General features: G+C 43.5%; 2 non-coding genes across 2 annotated transcripts; both read left to right on the forward strand.

Annotated features, from left to right (window-relative positions):
• The first annotated feature begins 2,268 nt into the window (after positions 1 to 2,268).
• Positions 2,269 to 2,350, forward strand: trnas-aga (transfer RNA serine (anticodon AGA)). The gene has a single exon. It is a non-coding gene; the product is annotated as a tRNA-Ser (tRNA).
• A 2,130-nt stretch (positions 2,351 to 4,480) lies between these two features.
• On the forward strand, positions 4,481 to 4,553 carry trnap-ugg (transfer RNA proline (anticodon UGG)). Its single transcript has one exon. It is a non-coding gene; the product is annotated as a tRNA-Pro (tRNA).
• The last annotated feature ends 5,177 nt before the right edge of the window (positions 4,554 to 9,730 follow it).

Raw genomic sequence — 9,730 nt, forward strand, 5'->3', positions numbered from 1 at the left:
GCAGAGAATTGTACACTGAACTTCCGCATGCAAGGTGAGGATGCCAAACCCAACACGATCAATAATGGCAGTGAGAGCGAGGGCAACAATTTCCATTGTCATATGGACAGCCACAAACACTCTTTTTGAAAGGTACCTTTAAATATGAAAGTCTGTGCAGCAGTATAATCTGGGAACCAAGTAGCCTGCACTGGGTATTCATATTTCAGACAATTTCCTTTGTTCACCGTTTTCACTGAAAGTGAATGGATATTACTATTTCATTGCTGATATGAAACCATATTCTGCATTGTATCTGCTCGTCGTTTTTGTTGTTGCAGTGGCGAAAAGGTTGGCAACCGCGATGAGAAATGTTTTTTTGTATTTCTCTCATTTCCTTCATTACTGTCCTGGTGAAGGGGGCTGGTGATTGGTCCTCTCGATCCGATGGAAACATCAGCGCATTGTTGACCTAATTTCATCACGAGTGGAATTGGTAAACTTCATTTGTCATGGGTTATTGCTGTTCCGTTTTGTTTTATGTTTGTTGAGCACTTCCTGTGACTTGGCAATGCACTAATTCTCCAGTGTGTCCTGAATTGCCTCGCTGCCGTTTCTCTGAGCAGTTCATGACATAATCGGCTTGCACTGCAGCAAAGGCAGCATGCATGCTTCGGTGTGTCTTCTGTTCCACATGAGGAGCTGTCAGTTTCTGGATTCGTTGGAGAGCTGAGGGGGGTAACATTATCCGTGCGGTAGTATTCTTCAGCCAAACCCTTTGATGGCAAAGTTGGGAAGGTGCTAAACGAATGGTCATTGACAGAAAAAGTCCGGAAAGACCTTCATCGATGGGTCAGCTCGTCCATCCACCCTCCAGAAATATAGGCAAACGCGCTGACTGCGTAACAAACAGAGTGCATTTTTTTGCAAATGGTCCATTAAAACTGGTGTCAGCTGCGGGAGCACATCAACGTTGCCGAGCACGGAAAAAGACCCTACTATCGAACCGGTCCCTGCTGAACAGATAACCGAAATTAATTGAACCATATTTGCCAAAATGTGTTCCTTATCTCTCCGAACGCTTCCTGTCTATATACCCATTCGGATGCCATTGAATTTGCCTTAAATGTGGCAAATCATTCTGCACACACAAAAATGTCTGTGTGAACTCGCTGAGTTTTTGCATGACACCATGACCAAACTTTGGGCCAAAGTTGGAAACTGCGACTAGAATAGATGGCTCTCTGATTAGCCGCAATGCACAATGGGTGGAATGGCCTTTTCCCACTTTGTAAATCTTAGAAGACAAGAAGAAAATAATCTGCAACGAAAATGTTCAGAAAGGGTGTTTTATTTACACCAAATACGATCGTATCGATCGCCTTGTCTTGTTATTTACTTGTGAGGATTCGGTGCTCTCAGCACCGTGACCCAGATCGTGGAATGGTTTTATTGTTCAGCAAACATATCGGTGTACCAGTAATTCTGCCGATTTTCCGATGCGAGCAAGTCATTTTCTTTTCCCCAAAAACATTATGAAGGCTGGAAATCTGAGCCAAAAACGAAAATTGTTTGCGGAACGCAGCAGGACTGGCAACAGAAACGTCGACTTTCCTGCTCCTCGGATGCTGCCTGATCTGCTGTGCTTTTCCAGCATCACTCTGATCTAAAATCTGGTTTCCAGCATCAGCAGTGCTCACTTTTGCCTAGTTCCTTCAGTGTCGCTGGTTCCCAATTCAAGAACTCCACCTGTAGCGGTTTCATGTCTGTACATCAATGCTGAGGAGTTGAGAAGTGAAGGAAAGTAACTCACCCCATCCATCTCTGGGGGAATTAGGGACTGAAAGTGAATCGTATCACATTGAAGTATATCTAGATGCGACTTAATCTCTATATTTTATTGGGAACCATTTCTTTCATTCTAACCATCAGGAAAGACCCTTTCGTTTACCACAAAAAGAAATGAATATGTCACTAACCTTTGTTTGCTTCAGGTCCAAAAATACTCAGATCAATAGCTCCCTTGCTTACCTCTGCTGGTCATGTTCGCAAAGAGGTCTAGCAAATTGCCAAGTGTGATTTTCCTGTCAATAAATAATTTTGACTCAGTTTGGCTGCAAATATCTTTTCCTACCTTTGTGCTTTTCTTTTTTTACATTGGTGTCTCGCACCTTACAAATGACAGCAAAGGTATGAAAGGAGATGGGAGCATTTAGCTCATCAAGTCAGCGAGAGCTTTCAATGAGATCACGGCTGATTTGGTCAATGCTCAGCGCCGCTGAGTTGTCTGTAGTCATGGCCGAGTGGTTAAGGCGATGGATTAGAAATCCATTGGGGTTTCCCCACGTAGGTTCGAATCCTACTGACTACGTTATGAATGCTTTCCTGCTGGAACAATTTTTGCTCAAAATTGAGAAAACCTATTTCGCAAACGAGGCCGGTAATTTGATTAGACTTGAGAAGCTCGAGTTTTTCATCAGAAATGTTCCATATTTAAAGCGTTATCTCTATTTCTCTTTCCAGATACACTGCTCAACACATCGGGTTTCTGCAGTTGTTATTGAACGTCCTGAGCAGAAGTGCTGCTTTTCATTAGATTCCTTTAATCCCTGTCCTCTGTGCTCTGACTCGGGTCAGTGGCAACACTTCCTACTGCTCGTCAAATTGCTCATTCCCCACCGCTCCCTCTCCCATCATTACAAACAACCGCAGGAAGTTGCCACTTAACCATCTTTGTTCCAAAGTGAAACTCACCAACCTCGGGAATCTCTCCACCAAACGGGATTCTCATCCATGGACATGGTGCAAGCCAGAGGATTGTGAAGAGATACTGTGAAAATATTGACAGTTGGCAGTTGGAAAAATGTTTAGGAAGCAAACCATATAATTTAGACTCCAGCTTTGGAAATCTTCAGAAACTCTTTGGGAAATGGAATCAGAGGAGAATGAAGAAGCGTTAAATATCGGACCGAGTAGAGGACGCGACATTGACTCTGATGTTCTCGGGACAGGAACTGATCTGAGACATTGAAAGAATTCTCGTTCCCGTACGTGAGGAATACAAACTTCATCTGGACTCTGGGACAATGAAAAACTCTGGAACACTCAAGACAATATCCAAATATTGACTGGGAACACTACAGTACGAGTACTATAGAAGGGTCAGTTTTAGTCCAGTGTGTGCAGGAGGGCTTCCTGACACAGTATGTAGACATGCCTTCAAGAGACGAAGCCACTTTCGATTTAGTACTGGGTAACGAGCCTGGCCAGGTTTTAGATTCGGAAGTAGGTGAGCACTTTGGAGACAGCGATCACAATTCTCTCAGGTTTACTTTCGTGTTGGAAAGGGATAGGTGTAGTCCACGGAGCAAGAGTTTCAGCTCATGGAAGGGAAATTACGTTGCATTCAGGTAAGATTTAGGAAGCGTAGAATGGGGTAGGAAACTGCAGGGGGTGAGCACATTAAAAATGTGGAGCTTATTCAAGGAAAGGCTCCTGTGTGTCCTAGATAAGTATGTACCTGTCAGGCAGGGAGGAAGATATAGAACGCGTGAGCCGTGGTTTACTAAGGAAGTGGAATCCCTGGTCAAGAAGAACAAGAAGTCTTATGTTAAGCAAAATGTGAAAACTCAGTTAGAGTGCTCGAGGGTTCCAACGATATCAGGAGAGACCTAAAAAGAGAGCTGAGAAGAGCCAGGAGGAGACATGAGAAGTTGTTGGCAGATAGGTTCAGGGTTAACCCTAAGGCTTTCCATAGGTATGTCAGGAATAAAAGAATGACGAGAGTTAAATTTGGGACAATCAAGGATAATAGTGGGAAGTTGTGTGTGGAGTCAGAGGAGATAGGGGAAGCACTAAATAAATATTTTTCGACAGTGTTCGCTATAGAAAATGAAAATGTTGGGGAGGAAGGTACAGAGATACTTGCGTCTAGACTAGAAGAGATTGAGGTTCACAAGGAAGAGATATTAGAAATACTGCAGAGTGTGAAAATAGATAAGTCAGCTGGGCCGGATGGGAGCGATCTGATTTTGTTTAGCAAATGCACTGCAGGAAGGTACAAATCAAGCTGATGCTAACAACGGCTCGTTTTGAGCCGCTAATTTGCAGTGAAGTGGTGGCGCCAATAAAAGGTGTCAGACATCTCGTCTAATTCCACATCCAGACCTCGAAATGACTAGAGGTTTCTCGCTGAGTTTCTGCAGGGTCTTGTTTGGACGACACCATGACACTTTTTCACTGGAGTGGATCATGAAATCGCGTCGTGACTGTGAATAAAACGATGGAAAATTCCAGCAGAGAAGGAGGCGACCCTGAAGCAGGCAGCTGAGGACAAATGTTGCTCCTTTGCCAGTGAAAGGCACTGCTTCACAAATTGGAAACTTCGAAGTGAAGCAATGTTGGTGATTATCTTCGGTGCTTGTTCACCTTTTTAATTCTGATTCCGTGAAAGTCCATGGCATTACATATCGACATTCTGCCAAGTGCAGGCTTGTCTCTTGGGCCAGTGGCGTAATGGATAACGCGTCTGACTTGGGATCAGAAGATTGTAGGTTCGAGTCCTACCTGGCTCGAGGGAGAATGTTTCGCTTTAACCGTGGTATATGTTGACGCTCCCCTGTAAAGTTCTCTCGGGACATTACCTCAGTGCTTTCGCAAGTAAAGCTTGCATTTGTCCTATTGTCCATTTCAAATTCCAGCTCTCCACAACGGACACCGCCGTCAGTTTGGGGGTGTCTTCTGGTGTGTCTCCCTCTGTGGGTGAAAATGAACAGGAGTTCCTCAAAAGAGTTACAATTCGATGTAGAAGTGTCATACTTCTGCCCCGTTATTGTGCCATGTAAGAACATAGGATAGCCTCATTGACATTTGACCTGGAAACATTAGAACAGACGAGACTTTGGGCCAAAGTTCGAAACTGCGACTAGAATAGATGGCTCTCTGATTAGTCGCAATGCACACGGGCAGAATGGCCTTTTCCCACTTTGTAAATCTTCGAAGACAATTTGAAAAAAATCTGCAACGAAAATGTTCAGACAGGGTGTTTTATTTACACCAAATACGATAGTATCTATCGCCTTGTCTTGTTATTTACTTGTGAGGATTCGGTATTCTCAGCACCGTGGCCCGGATCGTATTCCAGCTCATGGAATGGTTGTATTGTTCAGCAAACATATCGGTGTACCAGTACTTCTGGCGATTTTCCGATGCTGGCAGGTCATTGGTTTTGTCCAAAACATTATGAAGGTTAACATAAAACAAATAACTGCAGGTGCTGGAAATCTGAGCCAAAAACGAAAATTGTTTGTGCAGCGGAGCATGACTGGCAACAGAAACGTCGACTCTCCTGCTCCTCGGATGCAGCCTGACCTGCTGTGCTTTTCCAGCATCACTCTGATCTAAAGTCAAGTTTCCAGCATCTGCAGTCCTCACTTTTGCCTAGTTTCTTCAGTGTCTCTGGTTCCCAATTCAAGAACTCCATCTCTAGCGGTTTCATGTTTGTACCTCCGTGCTGAGGAGTTGAAGAGTGAAGAAAAGTAACTCACCTCCTCCATCTCTGGGGTAATTAGGGACTGAAAATGAATCGTGTCACATTGAAATATATCTACATGCGAAATAATCTCTGTCTTTTATTGGGAACCATCTCTTTCATTGTAACCATCAGGAAAGATCATTTCGTTCGCTAGAAAAAGAAATGAATATGTCACTAAACCTTGTTTGCTTCAGGTCCGAGAATACTCAGATCAATAGCTCCCTTACTTACTTCTGGTCATGTTCGCAAAGAGATATGGCAAATTGCCAAGTGTGATTTTACTTTCAATAAATAATTTTGACTCAGTTTGGCTGCAAATATCTTTTCCTACCTTTGTGATTTTCTTCTTTTACATTGGTGTCTCGCACCTTACAAATGACAGCAAAGGTGTGAAAGGAGATAGAAGCATTTCGCTCAAGTCAACGGTAGCTTTCAATGAGATCACGGCTGATTTGGTCAATGCTCAACCGCCCTGGGCGGTCTGTAGTCATGGCCGAGTGGTTAAGGCGATGGATTAGAAATCCATTGGGGTTTACCCCACGTCGGTTCGAATCCTGCTGTCTACGTTATGAATGCTTTCCTGCTGGAACAATTTTCGCTCAAAGTTCAGAAAAACTATTTTGTGAACCAGGCCGGTAATTTGATTAGACTTGGGAAACTCGAGTTCTTCATCCGAAATGTTCCATATTTAAAACATTATCTCTGTTTCTCTTTCCAGATACACTGCTCGACACATCGTTTTTGTTGCAAACGTTTGTTGCAAACGTTTCGTCCCCTGTCTAGGTGACATCCTCAGTGCTTGGTAGCCTCCTGTGAAGCGCTTCTGTGGTGTTTCCTGCGCCATTTATAGTGGCCTGTCCTTGCCGCTTCCTGTTGTCAGTTTCAGCTCTCCGCTGCAGTGGCTGGTATATTGGGTCCAAGTCGATGTGTTTGTTGATGGAGTTTGTGGATGAGTGCCATGCTTCTGGGAATTCCCTGGCTGTTCTTTGTTTGGCTTGCCCTATAATAGTAGTGTTGTCCCACTCGAATTCAAGTTGCTTGTCGTCTGTGTGTGTGGCGACTACGCATAGTTGGTTGCTTCGTTTCGTGGCTAGTTGATGTTCGTGGATGCGGATCGTTAGCTGTCTTCCTGTTTGTCCTAAATAGTGTTTTGTGCAGTCCTTGCATGGGATTTTGTATACTACATTAGTTTTGCTCATGTTGGGTATCGGTTCCTTAGTTCTGGTAAGCTGTTGTCTGAGTGTGGCTCTTGGTTTGTGTGCTGTCAAGAGTCCTAGTGGTCGCAGTCGTCTGGCTGTCAGTTCGGAGATGTTCTTGATGTGTGGTAGTGTGGCTAGTCCTTTGGGTTGTGGCATGTCCTAATTCCGTGGTCTATCCCTTAGGCATCTGTTGATAAAATTGCGAGGATATCCGTTTTCGGCGAATACCTTGTATAGGTGTTCCTCTTCCTCTTTTTGCAGTTCTGGTGTGCTGCAGTGTGTCGTGCCCCTTTTGAATAGTGTCTTGATGCAACTTCATTTGTGTATGTTGGGGTGGTTGCTCTCATAATTCAGGACTTGGTCTGTGTGTGTGGCTTTCCTGTGTACCTTTGTGGTGAATTCTCCGTTAGGTGTTCTCTGTACCATCACGTCTAGGAATGGGAGTTGGTTGCCCTTTTCTTTCTCTCTGGTGAATCGGATTCCTGTGAGTGTGGAGTTGATGATCCGGTGTTTTTTCTCTATTTCCGTGTTTTTAATGATTACAAAGGTGTCATCCACGTATCTGAACCAGTGCTTGGGTTGAATTTGCGGTAAGACTGTTCTAACCTTTGCATTACTGCTTCTGCTATGAGTCCCGAGATCGGTGAGCCCATGGATGTTCCGTTGATTTGTTTGTATATCTGGTTGTTGAATGTGAAGTGTGTTGTGACGCACAAGTCCCAAGATGTAGGAAGATTAGGTAAGATTTAGGAAGCGTAGAATGGGCTAGGAAACTGCAGGGGGTGAGCACATTAAAATGTGGAGCTTATTCAAGGAAAAGCTCATGTGTGTCCTAGATAAGCATGTACCTGTCAGGCAGGGAGGAAGATATAGAACGCGTGAGCCGTGGTTTACTAAGGAAGTGGAATCCCTGGTCAAGAAGAACAAGAAGTCTTATGTTAGGACAAAATGTGAAAACTCAGTTAGAGCGCTCGAGGGTTCCAACGATATCAGTAAAGATCTGAACAGAGAGCTGAGAAGAACCAGGAGGAGACATGTGAAGTTGTTGGCAGATAGGTTCAGGGTTAACCCTAAGGTTTTCCATAGGTATGTCAGGATTAAAAGAATGACGAGAGTTAAATTTGGGACAATCAAGGATAATAATGGGAAGTTGTGTGTGGAGTCAGAGGAGATTGGGGAAGCGCTAAATAAATATTTTTCGACAGTGTTCGCTATAGAAAATGAAAATGTTGGCGAGGATGATACTGAGATACTTGCGTCCAGAGTACTAGAGATTGAGGTTCACAAGGATTAGGTGCTAGAAATACTGCAGAGTGTGATAACAGACAAGTCCCCTGGGCTGGATGGGATCTGTCCTAGTATCCTCTGGGAAGCAAGGGAAGAGATTGATGAGCCTTTGGCATCGATCGTCAAATCATCGTTATCTACAGGAATAGTGGAATGCCTGTGGATTGGAGCATAGCATACGTTGTTCCCGTGTTCAAAAAGTGTCGTAGAGACAACCCTGGTAATTACAGACCAGTGAGTCTGAGTCTCACTGCAGTTGTTAGTAACGTGTTGGAAAAGGTTATTATAGATAGGATTTATGACCATCTAGAAAAGAATAATCTGATCAGGGACAGTCAGCACGGTTTTGTGATGGGTAGGCCTTGCCTAACGAATCTTATTGACTTTTTTGACAAAGTGACCAAACAGGGAGATGACAGTAAACCGGTTGATGTGGTGGATATGGGTTTCAGCAAGTTGTTCGATAAGGTTCCCCACAATAGGCTATTATATAAAATGCGGTGGAATGGAATTGTGGGAGAGATTGCAGCTTTGATCAGTAATTGGCTTGCCAATAGAAAACAGTGTTGTAGTTGATGGAACATGCTCTTCTTGGTGTCCAGGTACTGGCGACGTACCACAAGGGTCGGTGTTCGGTCCACTGCTGTTACATGAGGTCTAACCTTGCCAATCAGTCTCCCATGGGGAACATTGTTGAACGCCTTACTGAAGTCCAGATAGATCACATTTACTGCTTTGCCCTCATCAATCTTCTTTGTTACTTCTTCAAAAAAATCATTCAAGTTTGTGAGACACGATTTCCCACGCACAAACCCATGTTGACTGTCCCGAATCAATCCTTGTCTTTCCAAATACATGTACATTCTGTTCCTCAGGATTCCGTCCAACAATTAGAGTATTCTTGGCAGATGCAGTTTCATGTCGGGAATGCGAGATCATATACTTTGTTGGGAAGAATCAAAAGACACGCTACTATTAAAATCGATAGAAACGCAAAAGATGTGCAGGGCAGAGGAGTCTCAATGTTCTTATACATGAAACGAACAAAGGTTAATCACATATTTATTTCTTGCTGCCAAAAGAAAGCCTTTTCTGATGCTCACAATTAAAGAGATGGTTTCCAAGAAAATCGGAAAATTTAGTCACCAGTAATCAATTACCAAGATATCCCTCGTGATGTTTTATGGGACATGTGGGATTTTTTTGATTATTGTTCTCCAAACGTTTTTACAATGGAACCGAGAGTTTTAGATGGGAAATTAAGATCACGCATGACTATTGCCATTTTTGTCACTCACACACAATGTTTTTTCCTTGTACGATTTATTTCGCTTTGTGGTTACTGCGAGTGGGCTTGTAAACTACACATGCTTGTGAGTTCATTCCTCACTGTTCCTCAACTCCAGCCAAACAGACTTTACGTCCTTATTTACTGAATCAAGGTAATCTCTGACCATTGCATAAATGTCATTAAAACTTCGATATTTCACAGGCCTCTGTATATCATCTTGCAATATTAATTGATCCTTTACTGTATTGCAGTTGCGCATTGAATTGAGAATGGTGGGCCTCCGCTTCACACACCCGGTATTGAAGCGAAAATGCAGATTACTGCCCATAATACGATCGTGGAAGCATGTGTCAAACCCTCAGGAATCACAGAATAAGTGCAGTGCCACAGGGCATGTCAGGGACAGCACCAGAAAGACAACAGAAATGCAGCTCTGAGCTC

The sequence above is a fragment of the Chiloscyllium plagiosum genome, unplaced genomic scaffold (assembly GCF_037043375.1).
Source record: "Chiloscyllium plagiosum isolate Xiang-an unplaced genomic scaffold, Cpla_swu_hap1 HiC_scaffold_39, whole genome shotgun sequence".
Classification (NCBI taxonomy): Eukaryota; Metazoa; Chordata; class Chondrichthyes; order Orectolobiformes; family Hemiscylliidae; genus Chiloscyllium; species Chiloscyllium plagiosum.